The sequence below is a fragment of the Lycorma delicatula genome, chromosome 6 (assembly GCF_047948215.1).
Source record: "Lycorma delicatula isolate Av1 chromosome 6, ASM4794821v1, whole genome shotgun sequence".
Classification (NCBI taxonomy): domain Eukaryota; kingdom Metazoa; phylum Arthropoda; class Insecta; order Hemiptera; family Fulgoridae; genus Lycorma; species Lycorma delicatula.
The window spans coordinates 75630620-75655146 of record NC_134460.1 but is presented as its reverse complement, the minus strand read 5'-3'; the positions used below and the strand labels follow the sequence as shown (position 1 = coordinate 75655146).

The 24527-nt window shown below is 28.2% G+C and overlaps 1 protein-coding gene across 1 annotated transcript in view; it reads right to left on the bottom strand.

Annotated features, from left to right (window-relative positions):
- The window catches only part of LOC142326682 (thrombospondin type-1 domain-containing protein 7A-like), a 534047-nt gene that overhangs the window by 450210 nt on the left and 59310 nt on the right, over positions 1–24527 (bottom strand). The window contains exon 2 of the mRNA XM_075369298.1: positions 20967–21035. The gene's annotated coding sequence lies outside the window, so the exon portion shown is untranslated. The remainder of the gene's footprint in view (positions 1–20966; positions 21036–24527) is intronic.

Here is a 24527-nt window from a genome sequence, read left to right as displayed (position 1 = left end):
CGTGTGTATATGTTACGTGTCGTACCCTAAATTACCTTATATCTCCAGAACTGCTCTGTTGGTAATACGATTCCAAAACAAGAGATTATTGAAGGGCTTCTTGTATATACAATTTTTTTGTATCTACTTTTAGATTTTGAAAGTTCACGTAAATGATATAAACATACCCATAAATAGGCTCATGGAATACCCAAAAAGATCACAATATGACACTTTAATCAATAAAATATTTTCGCCCGTACAGTAACAAATTGATTAAAAAAAAAAACTGAGAAAATTTATGTGTTTCAAGTTAATGTTTAATGTAAAAAAGAATATCTACAGTAGACCGAATACAGCTGTTAAAGCAAAAAAAATCGACCTTGTGCTTGAAATTTAATATGTTTCTTTCTTTAACAGTTTAAAAAAATTCTTTTAATTACAAAAATTCACTGTTAAAAATTTGAAAAATGCTGTTCCTATATTATTTTTATTTCATTTAAAGGTACAAAAGTAATCAGTGTAGATAATAATAAATGGTATAGACTATAACAGAATATTAATCCTGTGTATCCCTTTTTGTTGTCAGGGGTCGCACAAAAATAACGTGACAAAGTACGACGCAGGAGATACTGTAATATTTCATACAGTAGGAGATAGGCCAACCGATGCGTTATTCACAGCATTAATCTTTGATAAAAAGATTTTATAAAATATCAAACGTCATCTGTATTTTAATTTTTAAAAGAGAAAATTTATCTGTTATACCAAAAAAAAAATGTATATTCGCAGGTGTAATATAGTCTAAATAAAACCAAAATCCATTAATAGTGATTAACATTATTAATATTAACTATTAAAAATATTAACATGATCAATTAACAATATTAACCTTAATAGCAACTTAATCTAGAAATATTAGCTCTAATAAATGAAAGTGTCTTCAGACCTATAAATTTTTCTTTAATTTCGTAAATTATTTTCATTTATCTAAATGTAACGGACCGTTACAGGTGTATCGAGGTTCTCCCGGGACTTTCATAACCTATTCTACTTTTAAAAATAGTGGAAAAAGTTCATATAAAGAAAGCCCTGCTTCATTTGCGAGTTACGGCTAGTGAAAGATTTCGCTCGGATTTCAACTACCCCGGTTAAATGACGTCGTACTGAAATTTTTAAGACGTTAATTAAGAAGCAGAATTAGTGATTTCTTATGGTTTTTAAAATTAAAAATCTAGTAAAATAGGTTCCAGAACCGTATATACAGTAGTTTTTCAGAATTCTTGGGTGAAAAACGATAACCCCAAATTTTTATTTACGCCAGATTTTTATTTGTAAAAAATCCTTTCTTTTATGTTTGACGTACAATAACAAAGTTAAATGGGTAATAAACACATAAACATTTTTAAAAAAACTTTTAGATAATTTAATTTTGAACAAAGCGATGTAAGATAAGTTGAATTAAACAAATAAGAGTTAGAAAACTTCGAATTTTATTTAAAAAGAGTACGTTACTACATTTGCCAGAAAAGTACTTATTTAAGGTAAACAAAACAAAAAATTATTTGTTGGTAATGTGAAAAATTTATTAAACACAAAATTTACTGTTAAAAAATGTAAAAAAACTAATACTACACAACGATTGTAAAATAGAAATAAACAAAAATTACGTAATAATTATTTTTTTATTAGTGACTAACATAAAATAAATTATTTGAAAAATTATTTCAAAATTGGTAATAAAATAACAGCTGATCAACAGTATGCAATACCAAATCGGGTACTTTGAACTGTGCTGTCGTTTGCGAAGATTTTATGTGAATTTTAGTTTGAACGTGATCGATTTCCCATTGTAAACAAAAAATAAATAACTGAATAAATTAAAAAATAATAAATAATAATTCATGAAGACACAGTATTTAAGAAACAAGTAAAAAAATATTTTAAAAAGCAGTTTTTAGAAAAAGAGTAAAAAATAAAATTTAAAAGTATAGATAGTCTTTTAGACAACCCAATAGAAAGCATAAATTTAGCTTAATGCATCTAGATAATTTAAATTCTCATTTCAGATAACCCAGTACTATTTAGTTCATACTTTTTACAAACATTAGATAAATAAAACTTATTTCAACAAAGATAACTAATTTTAAATCAATCAAAGAGAAATCCCCCGTCCATGAAGAGAATTTGGAGGGAGGGAATAACAGTTTAATGTTTTTTTATGATTGAAAACGTTATAGACCATAAGTAAATTCAATCTGAATCGTTTTTTTCCTTTTTAATTATTTAAATGGCCGTTAAATCTTAGCTTTATACAAACACACACACAATCACACAGGCGCATGCCCAAACATTTGCTGAACTTCCTAATTAAAATATGTATATATATATATATTTTTTTTTTTCAGCAACCAGTTTTCTAGTACTGCTAGTTGTGCGCGCGCACGTGTGTGTGTGTGTGTGTGTGTGTGTGTGTGTGTGTGTGTGTGTACAAATGTAATTACCACTACCGGCTTGCCCAACCTCATTTCATTGAGGTAGCCAAAACGAGTAAAATAGGTTATGAAAATCCCGGGATAACTTGGTGATACCCCCTCCCCTGTATATTAAAGCTGGTTGTTGGTATAACAAGCGAGTAAAATATGAAAGGATCGAACAGCTCCTGGGATAAGGAGTCCATTCCTACAAGAGCCAACAGCTGACGAACGAAGTGGTCATATTCTTTTAATGATGGAAATGGAAATAAGATTAAAAAGAAATCAAATTGCAATGAAGGCAAAAAAATTAAATGTAGAGGTCATAGGGGGCATAAAGATGAATGAAATTCTGACAAAAAGCAATTACTCAAGGTAAAAAGGAAAATGAGCGAGGAGAGAAAGTGTGGTCAAGGATAAAATCATCTATAAAGGAAGATGCGGAGAAAGGAAATGGTTTCTATTAAGCACTCTGGCAAAGGAAACTTGTATAACACAAGAACTCAAAAAATGGATGTATAAAAATAAAGAAAGAGAATACAACAGCACAAACATGTACAAAGGTACACATATCTCGGGACAGTACTAAGTGAAGTCTGGTGAAGTAAAGAAGAGATTAAGGCAAGAATTGCAATGGCAATACCTTCTCTCCAGCAACATGGATCTGAACCTGAGGAAGAGATTGGTAAAATGCTGTTTCAGGTATACCTTTGCATGGCAGTGAAACATGGACACTAAAGAAAAAGGAAAAAGATAGAATTGAGGCTTTTGAGATGTTGGTCTGGAGGAGGAAGGAGAAGATAAAATGGGTGGACAGAGTAAGTAATGTATAAGTATTAAGAATAATCAATGAAACAAACAAAGTTATGACTAGAAGAAAAGAAAGCATGGGAGAGAAACAGATGGAGACAACAATGGTGGCAGGGACCTGCCAACAGGCAGAATACCACATCATGAGGATGATATTTATATTTGCCGATCCGGAAAAAAGGCCTTTTTTCCCGATGTGAAGGGTCCGAATCCCGGTTAGGCATGGCATTTTTCATATGCTATAAATTTCCATTTTCATATTCTCAGGCACAATCTTCTTTGTAATCTACTATGGTAAATTAATTCTCATTCAAAAAATATACAAATATAAAATAATAATAATAAAAAAATATATATAGGTAATAATTCTCTGATGCGTGATAAATAATAATATTATTTTTTAATATATGTATATTAAAAGATAATAATAAAGTATTTTTAGGGCGCTGTTGTAATTTGTAAGTTTGTAGCTTTGATTTACTTGTACACATTTCAATATCTCAATTTAATATTATACTAATTTAAATATTTTCTTATAGCAATTTTATTCTTTACTGATATATGCTGTAACAAACGATTTTCCTCTAAATACTACAGATACCTAAAAACAGTTCAAACTCACTTAAGAAAAACCCCTCATTCCCTTGAACTGTTGGACGTGTGAATGTATTCAACACAATCGTGTAAATCGTTCAGGCAAATCCATTATAGAAGTAATCTGAATTGATAAGGACAATCGTATTCTAACAAACCTGATAAATTAGACTTTGAATATAGAAAGATAAATTACTTTAAAAGAACTGTTAATAGGAAATTTTTTTTTACTTACTCAAATAAAATGAACAAGTTATGTAAGTTTATGTAAGTTTGTGTTTGTTATTACAAACACAAAGTAAAAAGTAAAGTCTGAATGAAAAAAGTAAATAATTAATGAGTGTAGATCATGTAATTTTAAACAATCATATAAAAATTAAAAAAAGATGTTAATATTATTTAATATTAGATAAAGAATAGAATTAATATTAGAGAACTATTCAAAAATATTTGTAAAATGACTAATCGGTAGGATAAAAATCTAATAAGAATTAAACACGTACAATTTAACAATTAAAGGGAGTAACTGCAATCTAATTTCTGTTAAAAAAGGGAATAAAATACTCTAATTTATTTTCTCTTTGCAGATGTTATTTTTTGTAGTCGTTATTTTTTACAGAATCCTACTAACAACCCAACTGTTTTTCATTTGTTAAGTGAAATTCAATGATGTATTTCATTAGCATTGTTTCAAACTATGGCGAACTCTTTAATTTAAGTAACAGATTGAATCTTTTAGTAATAATTTCGGTTGCGATAAAATCAGTTTGATAAATAGGAATTCTAATGTTTTTCATAAATAACTAGAAAATAATGATAGTTATATCAGTTAGCTAGTATCGAATGCTTTCATTAATCTATAACCATTCTATACCTGTTCAGCGGTTTTCGTTATGATTCTACACACACACACACACACACACACACACACACACACACACACATATATATATATATATATATATATATATATATATATATAAACATACTAAAATCAATTAAAAAATTTACCACGTTTAGCTTTGTTGTCCTCAAGACTCCCACATAGGTCTCTATTTCTTCAGAACAGTTTTTGAATGACCTTCTTTCATTTTATTTCAATAACTTTGAGGTAAAAAAGTTACTGTTTCAACAGTTCTAAAATTTAAATACGCTTTTTAATAATTTATCATATTAAAATGACCGTTATGTAGAAATTTAGGTCTCTTCGAAAAAGACTTGAAGAAAAATAAAAAAGCAATAAATACGATTCAATTTTGAGATAATTTTAATAATGAATATTAGTACATTTTGACACAGTTCATTAGATTTTATGTACGATATCGTAGGCGAATTGAAAAATCAGGCTTGTTGTAAAGCATAACTTTATTTAGCATGGTCCGTTGGTATATATAATATAAAAGTATATAAATTATAATTCCGCTTACCAACCAAGGTAATTAATTATTATGTTCTGGCGCTTTCGGAAGTTATTTTTCCATCGTCAGGAACATCTGATAAACTTGTATTCACATTTTAATTTGAAGTAAATTAAAATTAAAATGTGGAAATTTTATTTAATTTTTATCTTAATCTACATCAAATTAATATGAGACGTGAATACTTATTTACAAGTTTATTACATGTTCCTGAAGATAGAAAAATAACTTCCGAAAGCGCTAAAACATAATAATTAATTACATCGGTTGGTAACCGGAATTATAATTTATATATTTTTATTGTAAAGAGCCTACGACATTTTAATGCGCCCGGCAAATTAGAAAATTTCTAGCAATTTCTAATCAATCTGATATTTTTCAGGCTTATTGTAATGAGGCCATAAAACTTTAAGCTAATTAGAACATGTGCAATTGTTTGCACATATTTTCTTCAAAATCAGGTATTTGGAGGTATTTTCAGAGAAATTATAAATATAATCTAACCAAACTTAACTTACCCTCGTTTCGCTCACTAATCAAGGTTAGCGAGCGAAGCAAGCATAGGTTAAGTTTGGTTAGATTATATTAATAATTATAAACAATAATGCTGATATTGGTCCTCTATTTCTCTTTAATGAGCAAACTATTGCATATTTTCTAATTAGCCTAAAGTTGTATGGGGTAATCAAGCTGATTAGAAATCGCTAGATAATTTTCCAATTTGCCGGGCGCATTGCAAAATGACGGCGCTTTTTCAACAAGCCTGATTTATCAGTTCATCTACGACATATGTTATATACTCAATCACATATTCATCTTAATTGACAAAATTTTATTTACTTATTTTCTCCTTAAATTTTTAATTAAATAGAAACAAATCATTTGAACTTTTATATAATTAATTTCATACAATACTTATTTTACAATAACTTAAAGATAATTTCAAAGATATTATGACAATATTCCTTTCCTTACTCTAATTGCCTTCCGGTGATAAGGCTTTTTTTAATCTCTGGTACCGCCGTTAGGTATTACTTCAGAGGATGAGATGAATGATATGTAGCGCGTGTGAAAATGCCATACCTCCGGATGAAAGGCCGAGACGGTACCATACGCGCCATGGAGGATGGAAGACTTAACTGTATCAGTTAATTTCAACTACACCCTTCTTCCATTTCATCTTTTCAACGGTTTTAGTTAGGCTTTAATAAAAATCTGATGTGGACACCACATGACTTCCTTGTACGCCTATTAAATTACATATACACATTTTTTGCTGCACTTCATTTAAACTTAATTCATTTGAAAGTGAGATACGATTGTCCAATTCATTAATAAAATGGACAGTTATACAACTGCATTGTGGCGGACACCACATTGCATCACATTTTTTTCTGATGTCCGTATCACCATTTAAGTTAGTTTATATAATAATTTTGTTTCACATAGCTTAAGTAATTAGCGTCGGTTCGAATCCGACTTTATATACGTAATTTTTTTAACCTTTTTTTTTAATTTAAACATATTGATTTATTAATATTTATTAACCTTTGCAAAATTTTTTTAATTAAAATGAAAAGTCCATAAAATTTATTTCATTAATAACTTCATTTTTTTTTTAACTGTTATTGAATTTATTGTATTTTTTTATAGTTAGAGATTAATAATTATTTATAAATCAATATATTTAAATTTTTTTTTAAATGTAGACAAAGTCTGAGTTGTGTCTTCCCCTTGTAAGATCCAAGTATTTCATTAATTAAAATTTTATTTGGCTGTAACTCTGGAACGAATGAAAATAAGTACCGCTTACGATATACTGTTGAAAAGCTCTCAATGAGAGCTTAGTACTGCAGTTAAAAAAAGTCCAAAATCCAATTTTTTTGGATTTTTGGCTTTTTTTGACACTTCTGGTCCAGTCGATTGCAATAAAAAGGGGGGGGATGCAAAGGGAGGGACGTTACAACAATCCAAAATGTCAACATCCTACGGCTAATCGTTTTTGAATTATGCTAGATACGTAAAGACGTCACGCCGATACTGGTCAGAATGGATTCAGGGATGATCAAAATGGATATTTCCGTTGAAATCTGAAAACAGAAATTTTTCACGATTACAATACTTCCTTTACTTCGTACAAAGAAGTAAAAAAGTATCAGATCACTGTTTGATATCCATTAGTAAGAAAGATGTAGACCGACATTTAGAAAATTAAATATGTTAAGTTGTCCTTGTGTTTGTATTTACGAGTATGAATGGGCTTTATCTTTACTAAAAAAAATTCCCTTATTCTTAAAAAATAATAATGTCCACCTATAACAAACCAGAAGACGACAGAACTGTTTTAGTAGCTCAACACAGTACTTCTGCTTAAGAAAGGGCCTATTAATCATCCTTTGCCGTTTTTAATAAATTGCCAAACCATTTTAAAAATCTTCCAACCAATTTATTAAAAATACATTTTTATTTTTTTAATTTAGTTTACAGCCACAATATATTTAACAATGAATTTTTAAATAATACTAATAATTTTTTTTTTAACCGGAATTTTCTGTATCTTGTTCAACGTGTACATAAATATGTGCTCAAATAATTTTCATTTACGCTTTTTGAATTGTTAATTATTTTGTAATTATTTTTCATACATTGAGTATCTTCTATTTACCTTAAATTATTTCACGTTTTTACTCGTATATTTAAAATGATTAATATGGGCATAAATATCATGTATTTTTTATCCTATAATTACGTTATTTTCTGTGATGCTGATAAAGTTCAAGGTTTAGAACGGTTTCCCTTGAAACCGTTCGTTTTAGTGGCCTTTTTTTTTCTTTTTCCTGTTTAGTCTCTGGTAACTACGGTTTCGATAATACTTCAGAGGATGATGTGTATGAGTGTGAATGAAGTGTAGTCTTGTACATTCTCAGTTCGACCATACCTGAGATGTGTGGTTAATTGAAACCCAACCACCAAAGAATACCTGTATCCACGATCTAGTATTCAAATCAGTGTAAAAATAGCTGTCTTTACTAGGACTTGAACGCTGGAACTCTCGACTTCCAAATCAGCTGATTTGGGAAGACGCGTTCACCACTAGACCAAGCCGGTGGCTTCGGTTTTCCTTGACCTGTACAGGAAAATAAATGCTGGGGCAGTTTCTTTTTTCTAATTGTAGCTTATCTATCCATTCTTGACATGAACTCTTGTTTTTCTGTTTAGCCTCCGGTAACACCTCAGAGGATGAATGAGGATGATATGTACGAATGTAAATGAAGTGTAGTCTTGCGTAGTTGACCACTCAAGTCGACCACTCCTAACCAAACGATCTAGTAGTGAACTCGTCATCGTAAATCAGCTGATTTCGAAGTCGAGAGTTCTAAGTTTCAAATCCTAGTAAAGGCAGTTACATTTATACGGATTTGAGTACTAGATCGCAGACACCGGTGATCTTTGGTGGTTGGGTTTCAATTAACCATACATCTCAAAAATGGTTGATCTGAGACTGCACAAGACTACACTTCATTTACATTCATACAGATCATCCTCTGAAGTAATACCTTACGGTGGTTCTGGAGGCTAAAACAGAAAAAGAGAGAGATCGACCATTCTTGAGATTATGGTTAATTGAGACCCAACCACCAAAGAATGCCGGTATACATGATCTAATATTCGAATCCGTATAAAAGTAACTGCCTTTGCTATGATTTGAACCTTAAAACTCCCGACTTTGAAATCAACTGATTTGTGATTATGAGTTCATCATTAGACCAAACCGGCGTGTATCTGACGTGAACTATACAATGTATTATTACGTACTGATTAGAATGAAAGTTTTTTCTTATATATCTGATACAGAGATTTCTAAAAAAATCATAAGCCTGTTTACTCATTCACTCAAACACTAGTTTTGCTTGCCGAAAAAGTAAATTTGTTTCCCAATTCAAAAGAAGACTCAATCTAATATTATAGTTTAACGAATACAGTTTTTCTAATAAATGCATTTCCGTTTGTAATGTAGAAAATATTTTTAGATTTGAATCCTTCTGAATTCCAGTTTAATTCAGATCCTTAATTTTGTTCATTTAGGAATAGGAAGAAGGAACTGAACTAAGTAACACTAGTGGAATGAAAGTAGGTTTAGCGTATTTTAAGTAATAGATTCAAAAAGGCTTTACAGCGAATTTTTATCGCTGTAATATTTCCTTCAATAGAGTAAATTTCCGAACATATAAATGAAATCTTTAATATTTGATTTTAATACTATCTTGTATTCTAACTTAAAAAAAAACCTAAAAACAAAAATCCCATTTGTCATAATACATTGAATGTTGGTTTTTAGTAGTAGAAAATCAACGAATTCAAACATAAGTGAATTTTATTCATCCTTTTTATTTCTGATATATTGATTGAAAGAAAAAAAACGTTAGGAATCCGATGAAATGAATATGGCAATTGGTTTAGGATGACCCACTTGAATGAAACTGAATTATAAAATCGTATAAACGATTATTAAAAATTATTTGCAGAATAGGTATATAAAAACGGGGTCAATTTTTTTCTTCTTTGTTTTTCAGCCTAAATTTTTTTTCTAAATCATTACATTAAGATTGTTTAAATATGTTTTACAATACTAATTTGTTTTTAATACTTACAAGACTGACGAGAATAAAGTCGTGCTTTATTCAGAATCATTATTTAATAAAAAGTAATTATTTCTATTAAAAAAAAAATGTATTTAAATCTATATAGTAAAAAATAACTGTTTAAAAGACTAAAAGTCGCAATAAATAAAAATACAGAATAACTATTTACCACGAAAAGAAAATATTTGTACAACAAATTAATTTTAATATAAAATTTAAAGTGTAATCATATTTTTTCATCTTCACCTCTAATATAACTACGATTAAAAGATTAGTAACTGTAAACTAGTTCTGGTGAATAGGGAATTATCAGCAAATAAACAAGCGCTCTGAAACGTATATACAAGTTAAGTTTATATAACAAATTGACTTAGTGTTAACAACAATAACACTTTACACAATTTAAATTAGCATAAAATAACTTAACTAAAATCATTTTATTTTTTGTGATAATCTTTTTTTTTTAAATTTTCAGGTCCCCTTACATCTCAATTACATACTAAAAAAAAAATCCTTTTACCTTGTAAAAAGACGTTTATAATGTTTTAACAAGAACAATATTTTAATAAAGAAGTAAACTTTATTGCACGAAATATATTAAAACTACTTAATATTGTTCTTTTGGTAGCTTGTTATATATATTTTTTTTTAGCAATTATATAGCTAGATTCATAAATTTAACTACTCAACTTTCGCAATATTTTTTTTACCGGTAAACGTTTTTAAATTATAATTACGATTAATCTAAATTTTTATAAATAGATTACGAAATTATAGATTTTCTAAAAAAGTTGAATAATGAAAAACCAACTCAATACTCAATTATAACGATACTGATGATACTGGTGGGTGTGTGTGTGTCCACACATATACATACTACACAAACAAACGTATCTGAAAATTCATTAATATAAATTACATAATTTTACTAAAAAATAAAAAACAAACTATAATACAGTATACATGATAACAAGATCCATTGAGAAAAATATTCATAAAAAAGTTTATTCGTAGATATTATAATACAATAATTATAAATTAAAAAAAAAATATTAATTAAAATAATCATAAATAATTTTTCTCTTTGTCAAAATAATAATCTATCTCGCGTATTGTAACAAGATGCCAGACATAATGCCCTATAGTATTTGTAATTAAATTTTCGATTTTTTATTTTTTTTTAATTTCTAATAATTATTTAGTTTAGTTCTTTCTGTAATTTTCAAAAGCATGCAATATAATTTTAAAATATTAATATAATAAATTCAGCTTCATTATAACTTATGATTACTGAATAATATACCAAATACATTTTTATATTTTTATCAGACTCGGCAAAACCAAAAAGGAGGGTAGTTTCAATTTCTTGAAACTTATTACCGCAACATTAGTAAACGATTAAAAAAATAATATAGTGTAATAATAATATGTAAATAATAATTCTGTATCTTATATTACATTTTATTTGTTACGGTTTTATTAAATAATATAACTGTAATTTAACTTATTCCTACTACTTGATAAACGAATTAAAGTTTTTTTTTTTAGATAAATATATAAGTTACCCGCTAAACTTTTGAACAGTTAACAAACATGTCGTACGTGTTGGCAAAACAACAACAAGATTCCTAGTTAAATTACACTTTCGGTTTATAAAAAGATTTAAAATACATAATTTTTTATCTGATAACATATAATAATATAATTAAATAAAAATAATTTTAAAAACTTATGTTTTAATAAAAAAAAGTAACAAATTTTACATTAAAAGGATAAAACCGAAATGACATGCAGTATTTTGGGGGTTACCTGATAAGATGGAGTTTGGAGGCGTTCGGTAATGCAGAGTTTAAGGGATACAGCTGTTGTCTCGAACAGTTCTGGTCGGTTTCTAGTGCTCGTGTGTCGTGCAGGAAAGCAATCGATGCGCGTATCCCCTAGCAACCCGTACTGAAAAACCCACCACATACTGCGTCGGAAAACATCAGCCGGGACCCGCCCATACCGTTTGCGACCTTTCGGAAAACATCACCTTCAGTTTTTATTAACATCTTCTTTAGGCGATCTTCTTCCCTTCGAGATGTTTACATTCTCAACAAAACATATCGGTTTCTTTAACGACATCTATAAACATCGTCAGAAATAAAATACAAGCTTACCAGCATTCGTGGTTATACAATTTACTCTCCAGATAATACGTTTTTTTATATGTTTATGAAAGATATTTTGAAGCGTTTAAACGGAGTAATAACATCTCCCTTTAAATATTTTTATGGTACGATTGTACGAATAAACAGAAGATGTATAATATAGTTATTCTCACCGTAAAATTACTAAAATAACTTAACCTAATAATAATAATAACAAGAAAAAGAAATACATAACGTAAACATAAAACAGAGAGATGTATAAGATAAATAATGCTATATTAATATATCTTATAATGATAACAATGAATAAATATTTACAACATATATTTAGCTTAACGTGAACAATAAAAATTCAAATTACAGAGTTCCTTTTTAGAAATCAATGAGGTAACTTTCTTATTACCTCACCTACTTTCAGGAGTGGATATAATTTCCTCCAACTTCCCAGTTACTGGAGTGGGAGACCACCCCTATCTAAAACTGTAATTTGAAAAATATAATAATACTAATTGTTATAAACATTACAGTATATTTACATAAATTACAAATGTAAACAAATAAGACATACATAAAATTACACGCAAATGTAGATTATAAATTTAATTAATTCAGTAAATAACAAATAGTTAATTTTTTCTCTTTAAATAAGTTAATCTTACGTTTATTTCCTTTTTTATTTGTTAACTTTTAAATAAACAATCAATTACGTAGGCAAATTCATAAACAAGTAGCTCCATAACTCTTAAAATGAAATAACAATGTACCCTTATATAAATTTAATTGAATAATATGAACACCCCTTACTTTAAAAGTTGCATTATTTTTAATTCTCCGTTAACGACTCGTAATCATTAAACCTTAGTCATTTTTTAACTTTTCTATATTCATCAATGTACAAAAATGTTTATTCTGTCGGGAATTAACTGATAACAGTATGTCAATACACGAATAATATTCTATATTAATTTACCAAGGAATTACAACAATGAAAAATTATTCACGTTAAAAACGTATAGAAATGTGCTTTCAGAAGATTTTTTATAGCTATTTTAAGGCTTCTTTGTCATTTGCAGTGTTATTAATAGCATTTCTTCTGGTGTTATTAAGAAACCCACTTAGTATGTGATCAAATGGTATAATCGATTTGTGTTTTGCATATTCAGTTAGTATATTGTTTTGTTTTTTGTTTTAAACTTATTTTACTTGTTAATTAATTACATACTGATGATAAACAAGTCCATTGACAAAGAAATTATACAATAGCTTTATTTTATATCATCAACAGTACAATTCCAATTATTTTAAAATTAGTTGTTATAAATGGTTTTAATGAAGTACATATTTTGTCATATTTGTCAACAGAATTACTACTGTTTTAACATTTCTAATCACAATCAATTAAATTTAAATTAAAAAAAAAAAACGATTATTAGAATAAAATCTACAATACACTTTTTAACCTTGCAATAAATCAACTATTGATTACACAAACAACAAAAAATAAATAAAATAAAATGCAACAAAATGAATCTCTATTAATTCAATAAAATAAATGTAATATTTATTCTATACTACAGTCCCAAATTTTGAATTAAACAATCAATTCCTCCTAAATAAAATTTTCTAAAAATATAAACCATATTATTATTTTTATTTACTTAAGAAAAAAACAGACTATGCCCAAGTACAGTTTTAAAATAAAAAATGAATTTTTTAGCATATAAAAAATGCCAACTTTGATTAAAACTTAACCTTCCAAACAAAAGACAGAAACTATTACCCACCACCTATTTCTGCCACGAAGGTCGGCAATGATGATTTATTTCTTCGTTCTCCAGTAATTAACACATGCCTACCCAGCTATAAAAAAAAACTTTTTTTTTAATGATGGAAATGAGATTTATTGTATATGAAAAATAACCAAGCCCGACTGGGATTCAAATCCCAAACCTTTTAGATGAAAGGTCGAAACATAACCACTCGGCAAAAAAAGTCGCCGATAATGATAATAATAATATATAATATTATTATAACTGCTTAATAATAACTTCATTATTACGAATAATAATTAAAAGCAAACATTAAAAATTGCGGTAAATGAAGTAATTAAATTGAGACATAACCCTGATGGAATAGCCTCGCCAACATCACACTATTAATCAAATCCTTCCAATTTCTTTATCCCAGAATATTATTTCACCAACAAAATTTCCAAATATAGTACTTTTTAGTGCCCATCTAAAAATTTCTCTGACAGAGTTCTCATCTTTTCAACCATCCCACGTTACATTAGAACACATAATTCAACTGACATTCCTGCTTGAACTATAAACAAAAAACACCCCTACCTAAAACTATAATTTAAAACCTAATAACCTAATTTTTACAAACATAAAATAATTCAATAAACCTCCCACTCGACTTAAAAATATTTCCTATAAAGAAAATGTTTTCAAAATACCCATTTTCACATTATTGCAAAAATTAAAATTCAATCTGTAATATATATAATATTGCAAATTGTTTAAGTACATTCCCATAATATTTCTATTAATTATTAAAAATTTATTTAATTTCTCCATTGTATTTTTTACCTCACTCCTAAAATACTTTACCAATTAAAAACTTTTATCAGTTAATCTAGCTGTTAGCCAACCATCCAACCCTAGAATTTATATTAACATTGAAGACAATTTGTATAAGAAACACTATACAAAAACTATAACCTTCTAACATACTCAAAATTAAATTCTATTGTATACAAACAGGAAATAACATTTACAATTTCTAGTTAAATCATATAATTAAACAAGTCATTTTACTAATCACATGTTTAATTATTTTAGCAAAGCAACATTTTCATAAAAAAAACCTCAATTACTTCCTAACTCCTCAGGTATATTAAACCCCAAACCAAGGCCTTAAATAACAACACTTGAGATTAATGTAATCTTCAAAAAAAAAGTTATATTATTGCAAAAGTAAATAACGTTTTAAAAGTAAATATATTTAACCAAATATGTGTCATTCTGGTCAACCACCTTTTGCTAGTTTTGAAGTAAATCACATCACTGAAGAACTTGTGTGTTTTCGGACGAAAAATATGAAAAGAGATTTTCACATTAATTTTTTAAGACCAATTTTATTCCGTTAGGAAAGTTCTTTAGACACCGAAAAAAATAATAGTATAACAGTGTAAGGTCAGAAATACCTCTCTCAATTTTCATCGGATCATTAAATTTGTGGAAGTCTGGCATTGCTGTGATGAAAGACGACACCTTTCCTACTGATCAATTCTGGTCGCTTTATCTCTATTTCTTAGTGAAATTATCCCAATAGTTGACAGTATAAGTTAAAATCGATCGTTTGATCGGGCTACGGCAACAAGTCATACAGCTTCCGATCCGACCGCACACATTTCCTTTCCGATCCCACAATACATACACACACACACACACACACACACACACACACAAAACATCACTTTTCTTGGCGTCAATCCTGGTTTTGCCACCGTCTCAGAACCTTCACCTTGCTTCGACCACGATAACTTCCGTACATTATTGTAGTACGTGATCCATTTTTCATTGCAAGCAATCAGCCGTTTCAAAAACCCTTCAATTTCATTCAGTTTTAGCAACGTTTCGCCGATGTAGATTTTATCTATTAAATTTTTCATTGTTAAATCATGTGGCACTAAAATATCGAATTCTTTTTGTGTGCAGCTTTCTTCAAACGGTTTAAAACTGTTTTGTGGACGATGCTTTCAAAAGTAAAGTACGTAAGTGTTGTCAGATTTAATTAATATTGCAAGAGTTATGCGACCCTAAAGCCATCTACCGGTAAAATACAAAGAAATCTTTTCCCCAACTCCAATATAATCCACTGTATCTGAGATCCTACAACTTTGAAGTTAAAGAATGTCCAACACCTCTAGTTCTTATAAAATATAATATAAATTGCTTACCAATATATTATTCTTTCCCCTCAAGCATTTTCGGTTATTCTGCCATCTTCAGGAGGGACTATAATTTATGATTTAAATAGTATATAAAAGCATAAAACCCACATATATATATATATATATATATATATATATATATATATATATACATAAAAATTGATCATCATTTTGTAAGAAAAATATTGCTTATGATATTTTATGTAAGCAAATAATAAACAATAATAATTACGTTGGCTACACTAATTTTACAATTTACATATTTCATAACAGTTGTGATACTTTTACAAAACGGACGTAGTTACTGTAACTTAATTCTTTAACTTTTACAAAATGACGATCAATTGTTATATATAACTGTTAAATATGCGAATTTTATATATTTCAATCGTAAATTATCATCTCCCCTGAAGATGGCAGAATAGCCGAAAGCGCTTGAGGGAAACGAATAGAATATTGGTAAGTAATTTATATTATATATATAATAACTGTATTTTATCAACGGTGCCATGTTAGAAAAAGCTCTAGTTCTATTGGTACTTTAGACCTAACATCAAAAAACGTCAGATGAATTGAAAATATATTAGGAAGAATTTTAAGTAAGACCACCTTGCCCAGCAAATCCAGTAAAGTAGATAGTAGTTTACCACGGCTCACTAACAGAATTGATAAATGTAAATTTCCTTCCAAATCCCCTACAGTCCTGCCATTCATTACCACTAAATACCTCACACAAATCTAAGAGTTCCCTCTTTATATTTCTAACTACACCTTGTGAACTCCTAAATCCAGTTGGATTTAGAAAATCCCACCAACTGAAAGCTAGAATAACCTGTAACTCTCCAGTTCTTCAGATAAAATCAGCAATGTACTTACTACTAAATTCAGTATTGAACTTATTCAACTTAACCCAAATTTATTTTCCGATGTTTTTATTTCCTCTAACATTCATTAGTATTGAAGAAAATGATTCGGCATTTTTAGTCATAATGCTTCTAAATGACAATCTGCAAATAATAAACGGTTAATAGTCCCTAAAATGGATGGATTCCTTTCAAACTAATAACACATGTTATAATAAAATTTATATCATTATTGTTTGAAAAGTGTACAATAATGACCCACTTAACAGTGACTCAAAATATTTTTTTTTTTTTTTTAAGAAACGACAACATAATTATAAAATAATATAAATAATTTAAAAATAACAGTCAAGATATTATCACATAATCGGGAGTTAAAACTTACATTTTAAATACAAAGAGTAAATACTTAATTACCGATGCCACTTATTGATGACACTCGTAATAATATTTTTAAAGGTGTTATTGTTTTCCCTCATAAATTTAATTAATTAATCTTTCAACAACGGAGTATTTCTTAGTTACCTTAAGATTTTGTCGTTATTCCACTCGTTAAGAAAGATTTGGCCCTTAATTTGTAAAAGTATAGACCAATTTCGTTGTGTTCATATTTTCTAAAGTATTTGAAAGAATTATAAAAAATCGACTTTTAACATTTCTTGACAAACATTTCCCTGTTTTGAAAAATATTTTTAATTCCGTAGATAACAGAAAGATTTATTTTCAATTTTTTTGCGATCATAAAATAAAGCATTCGATTAGTTCCACGTTCTTTATTGATGAAATAACAACAGCTATGGTGTCAGAGGAACTGTTTATAACTGGTTAGTCTACTTACCGACCTTAAATAAGTAAATTAAATTTCATCTTTTGATTGGAACACAGGTTTAAAATTTAGATCCTTACTTCAAATTGTAGAAAGTGAACTGCGTTAGGAAAATGTTCTCGATCCCTTGCTTTTTGTATTGTTCATTAATGGACTATTTCAAAATCTTGAGCCACTCATTGTAACCCTTTTTGCAGACGTCAAAACCACATATTTACATGAAGATAATTATTTAAAAGGAATTCAAAACTGTACTATAACGTCTCAAAAGATTATTCACTGAATGGATTGTAACCATTTAACTTTAAATGTGAATAAAACCACTGCTTTGTGATACTAAGTTAGGCGTCACTGTTGATCGCGTGGATAAAATTCCTGTTAATGTTAATCCTAGTACAGTAAATATCGTTTATAGTTATCTCCAAGGGACCGACGATTTTAGGTCATTATAACCGATAGTCACAATAATCGATGTTTAGGTAGCTTAGTGGTACTACTTTAATATATATCTAATCGGATATTGTAATACAGTAATAATAATAATAATAATAATAATTAAAAATAGTAATACGAGTAATTTATTTCCGCAATAAAATATAATAAAAATATTATAAAAAATAATATAAATAATACAAAAATACGCAATAATAAATACAAATACGGTAGAGTAAAAGAAGATTGAGAAAAATTATAAAAATTACTTTTTGTACAAAAAGTCAGTTATTTTGATTTGTTTTGAACATTTCGTGTTGTAATATAGTTTTTGAAGATCCTTTCTAAATCAAAACAAACACTCTTTACTTCTTCATTAGCAAGTTCTGTGAAATCGAGAAACTGACAATCGGTTTTCATTACAGATCTGGAAGATCATTAGTTTGTCATTAGTTTCGCCATTCTTAAACCGACAGATAATGTGCGTCATTTCCTCTATCGTGAATGTTTTTTGCGAAGTCATAATTAAATCACTATAGAATGAATTACACAGGGCACGTAAAATAAAATACGTATCTGCACGATATGATAGGCTGACAGCAAAAGATTAATAACAACTGAATATGTGACTGCATCAGTTTACAATAATCTGGTACAGGAAGAAAATAAAAATAAAAAAACAAAAACTATAGTACATATGCAAGAAAAAAGGAGATTGTGATTCATTTTAACCGTCAAAATATTTCTGTAGCTACAATGTAGATATACTACGTTAATGACGATATAATATAATATAATATATAATCCGTCCGTCATTATAAGCGATAAAATGTTGCATTGCAGGAGGAAAAATAAGTCATAATAATCGATATGTCACTACAACCGATGTAATTATAAACAATATACATACTGTATTTATGTATTAACAGCATACCAAACCAACCAAGAGACAAGTGTTTGGTCACTACATTCGATACGACATTATATCCGATGTCATTATAAACGATACGTACTGTACTTTTGTTTCCCACAAAGCGAAATTTCTTGTTTCGTTAGACGACAAGTTCTCGTGGGATGATCAAATTGATTTCGCTTGTAATTAAATCAAGCCGTACTGTTTTCTCTGAAGCGCCTTAATAAAACTCTGAGCTTGTCATCATGATTAAATATTTATTATATTTACATATATTCTCGTATAAAATATAATATCATTTCTTGGGGCTTTCTCAGAAAGTCAAAAGGAAATTATAAAACGAGGAAATGGACTGTCAGGTCATTATCAGCACCCATAAGTATGAATCAAATAGAACGACACTTAATAGATTAAATACGTTAATTTACCCATGTATTTATACAGATAGAATCACGAAGTTCTTTCGGGACTTTCATAACCTATTTTACTCGTGAAAATAATGGAAAACTGTGTATAAACATATCTCCTAAAGTATCTCGTTTGCGAGTTACGACTAGTGGAAGGAAGATTTCACTCGGTCAGCTACCCCGGTGATATTAGGTCGTGCTGAAATTTTTTTGACGTTTAAGAAGCAGAATTAGTGATTTGTTACGGTTTTTGATTCGAAAAATCGAATAAAAAAAATTCCAGAACCGTATCTGCAGCAGTTTTTGAGAAATTTGGGATGAAAATCAATATTTTGGGTTAAAAAAACCCCTTCTTTTATGTTTGAAATACAATAACTTTGTTAAATTCGTAATAAACACATAATACTTTTTAAAAAAACTTGTAAAGAATTTAATTCTCTACAATAAATCACAAATTCTGTCCCTTAATTAATGTCCTAAAAATTTCAGTACAATCGTATTTCACCGGGGAAGCTGAAATTCGAGTGAAATATTTCAGTAGCCGTAACTCGCAAACAAAAAATTATAGACATATGTTTATATGAACTTTTTCCATTATTTTTACGAGTAGAATAGGTTATGAAAGTCCCGGGAGAACTTCGTGAAACACTCTGTATTTACGAATGTGCAAATTTTGCTTAAAAGAATGGTCACTTATTCTTAAAAAATAATAATATCCATCATTACCAAACCAGACAACGGAACCGTTTTCGTATAACTCAATACAGAACTTTTGCTTATGAGAAAAGGCCTTTTTTAACAAATGCTTCCGTTGCCTTTTTTAATAAATGTCCGAACCATTTGAAAAATCTTCCCATCAATTTATTTAAAATACAATATTATTTACGAAAATAATATACTCTGTTGATGAATTTTTAAATAATAATTAAAAAGAGAAACAATTTACCTGCATCCCGTTTAACGAATATGTTATTTCAAAATAATTTTAAATAGCGTCTTCTGAATTGTGAATTATTTTGTAGTAATTTTCTATATTTAATGTTTACCTTAATATTATGAAATGCGTTTATATTTAAATAACTAATATGAACTTTAATAATATCTGTTTTTTATCTTATAATTTATCTTATTATGACGTGATCTATATAACGTGTTAGCTATCAATCAGAATAGAATATTTATTTTCTTTTCTTATGAGTCTGTAAGCACTACTTTTAGAAAAATCTTATATAAATTGTTTAAAAATTCTACAGTTATTAAATAAAATATGTTTAATTAATTATTGAAAAATTGTACAAATATACAATATTATTATTAGAGTATTTCATGATTAAAATATTCAAGAATTAATAATAATAATAATATGTCTGACCGGGTTCGAATCACGGTCAGGCATCTTTTCATACGTTACCAATTTCCACTGGGCTATGACCAGTAGCTGTTGATGCCCTATCTTTCATAACAAAAAAAAATAATAATAATTATAAAAATCTTACCTGACACACCTAAGAATTATTCCAATTTACATGTACCTCCTTTCCAAATAAATATTCTCCAGTTGTTTCCTACAAACAAAAAGACAAATTTATAATATTTTTCTAATATTACTGATTTACTTATTTATCCTAGCAATTACAGACAAATGATCAATCATAATCGTCTTCTTTTTTAGAAGCCTGGAAGCCTAACTGTGATTTGAACCCAGAATCTTCTGGATAATAAGCAAATAGACCACCATTCTGTCACAAAGATCAGTTTAATGATAACAGTAAAAAGCAGTACAAAACAGTACAGAAAATATAAAAATATTCCTAACATCAAGCTTATAAAATTTAACTGAAAAACAAAATCAAGTAACAAATTTTAATAAATAAAATTACAAAAATAATAACTATGAATAATTATTGTTACCTTATTATTAATTTATTTACTTATGAAAATATTAAAATATTTATTTACCCAATGTCAGGCTTTCTAATTTGTGTCCAATCTCCAACAACACAGAGTAGATTGTAAATTCTATAATACAGTAATATAAATCTATTAACAAAATTTTTAATCTAGACTTTTCATTAAAAAAATCCTCAGTGATATAAAACAAGCAAAGACATAGAAAATATAAAGTTCTTCTGTGATGAACCTTCTGTATAAGTTATATAATAGCATACAATTTTTTGTTATAATTAACTCACCATATAAGCTTAAACCTTGTACATGACAATATGAAATGGAAATTTTGTAGCATATGAAAAATTTTATGCCTGATCGGTATTCAAACCCGAGGCCTTTGGATGAAAGGCTGAGACATTCCACCACAGAAATCGATCGATTTAAAGTTAAAACAAAATAGTCTAATGAGTGCAGTCGACATTTGGTAAAATGTCTATGTATATTATTTTTTTAGATCTGTATGTGTGTTGGACAGCACATCCAGTTGTAGGTTAAATACATCAGTCACTCATGAAAACTGGCAGACCCATTTTCAAGAATAACAAAATCTCAAGTCAGGATAGATAGGAAAAATGAGAAGCAAATCAATTTCCATTACCTTTTACCAAGCCGAATATACTAAGCCCACCCACCGGTTTGGACTAGTGGTGAACTTGTCATCACAAATAAGCTGATTTCAAAGTCAAGAGTTCTAAGTACTTTTATATGGATTTGAATACTAGATAGTGGATACCAGTTTCTTTGGTGGTTTGGTTTCAATTAACCACATATTTCAGGAATGGTCAACCTGAAACTGTACAAGACTACACTTCATTTACATTTATACATCATCCTCATTCAGACAAAGTACTACTTCGAAGTACTACAGAGGCTAAACAAGAAAAAAAGAGGCCAAATATGCTGTATATAACAGCACTCTTAACTCTTTGAAATGCAACTGATTAATATTTAGCCCTACAGGTGACAAACTTAATCTGTTGATCATAAGGACCTGTCGAACAGTAAATTTTATAATTCTCACAGAAATCAATTTTAATTGGTGCCTCTTGTACCTCAGATACTTCACATACATTACAGACATAAGAAAACTAGAATAGACAAACAATGTAAAGCAACAAATTTATCTGCCCTGTTCTATTGAAAAACAATGTGTAGTATTCACTACCTCAAATCAATTGGGAAAATAAAGACTCATTTTTACTATATATTCAAACATATATCAAGTAACAGTTTGCAAATAAAATTAGTATTAATTATTTATTTTTTATTGCATTGAAGGGATTATTATTAACTGTATTTCCTTTTTTTTTATTTTTTTTTTTCTAAAAAACAATAAATGTCGATAAAAAATTGTTTTTGTCATATAATAAAAACACTAATAATACCATAGACTATGACAAAACAAAAACCAGAATTTCCCAAATAAAATCCAAAATTACTTTATAATGTAATTATTAATGTAATAATTAATTATATTCCAAGAATAATGCTGTTTTTATTGTTAGAAGAACAAGCTGTAAAAATACCAAAAATGGGTTCCATCTCTAGAAATTAATCATCACTTTTAGGATTAAGTATGAAACAGCTGTTGATGAATTGCAACATTTGTTTCCTTACTTAAGTAAATCAAGTACCTTATGTAAATTTTGGTTTTCTTAAGTTAACTAAGTAAGATTATCTTATAATAAGAAAAGCACGTTAGTAAGATTGTTTTAACATGAGTATAAATTACTTAACACCAATTTATTCTTTATATTTCTTTCTTGTTTGACTGGACACATAAATTACAAAAATATACAAACTATATAATGGTTATATATAATGGTAAAATAGTTTCATTATTAAGATTAGGGTAACTTTAATAATGTACATAAATGATCCAGAAATATAAAATATAAGCCACAAAAAATTATGTTTTACATCAAGAAAATCAATAGTTATAAAATAAGAAATTTTTGTGGAATGATTTGTTCATTCAACCTAACTGATTAACTCATTTGCTGAACACATCTTACTGCTGAACATTCACACATTTCCTGCTCTATGAAGCACACACACACACACACACACACACGTGTGTGTGTGTGTGTGTGTGTGTGTGTGTGTGTGTTTGGTGGTAATTATATTTTTTGACAATATACAATGTGTTACTTATCTGACTTTTGCTTATCAGGAGCATGCCTTATGACAAGTTTGGGAAACGTACTCTTCAGGTTAGGCAAATGTTCATCACAACATACAAATGAACAAAACCATTTTTGAAAGTATGAGAAAATTTGTTATCTAAAGTAAAATTAGAAATTTTTTTACATTACATATTTCCATTTAGATCCTCTGTTAAAAAATTGTAACTTTTTCAAATACATGCATGTAAAGTGAGGATTATTTTCAGAATTATGAGGACATGAACACCTTAAAACAAAAGATTCGTATTTATAATATATTACAAATCATAAAGTATGCAATAAAATTTTATAATATGAACTTAAATACAATAAAAAATGTATTTCATACTGTTAAGACAAAATTACATTTCAGCAACCAATTTTACTTGCTTTAACATTAGCATAAATCATTCCCAGTATACTACTATCACAGATCACTCAACACTTATCACCTGAAGAAAACACAGAATAAACTCATTTTTTAAAACTTTAAAAAAACTGTATTTTCTACATTTGTTCAAGTAAATTTCCATTAATGTCTTCTAAATTATAATTATTGTACATTTTTTATTTATTTATGGAATTGATCTAATTGCTTTAATATTATTCCATAGATTTACTATTAACATACGTTAATATGGTCTTTGGTCTCTTCTATTTTATTTATTATTTTGCATTTTATGATTTTCTGGTCAATGGTTTTACCATGATTTCCACTGTTCTGTCCGGGTAAATGCTGGACAGTTCAATTTTTCTTAACTATAAAATAGAACACCTTTCCGTTTCAGACATAATCAATATACTCATAATTTACAATCATATGTTGAACTGAATAAAATATTTATTAAAATAAACAACACTATTTTCTTAAGTTAAGGGCTCTTTTTTCTCGTTTCATTCAAAAATTATCTAGTAACTATTAAAAAAAAAGAGATAAAGAAA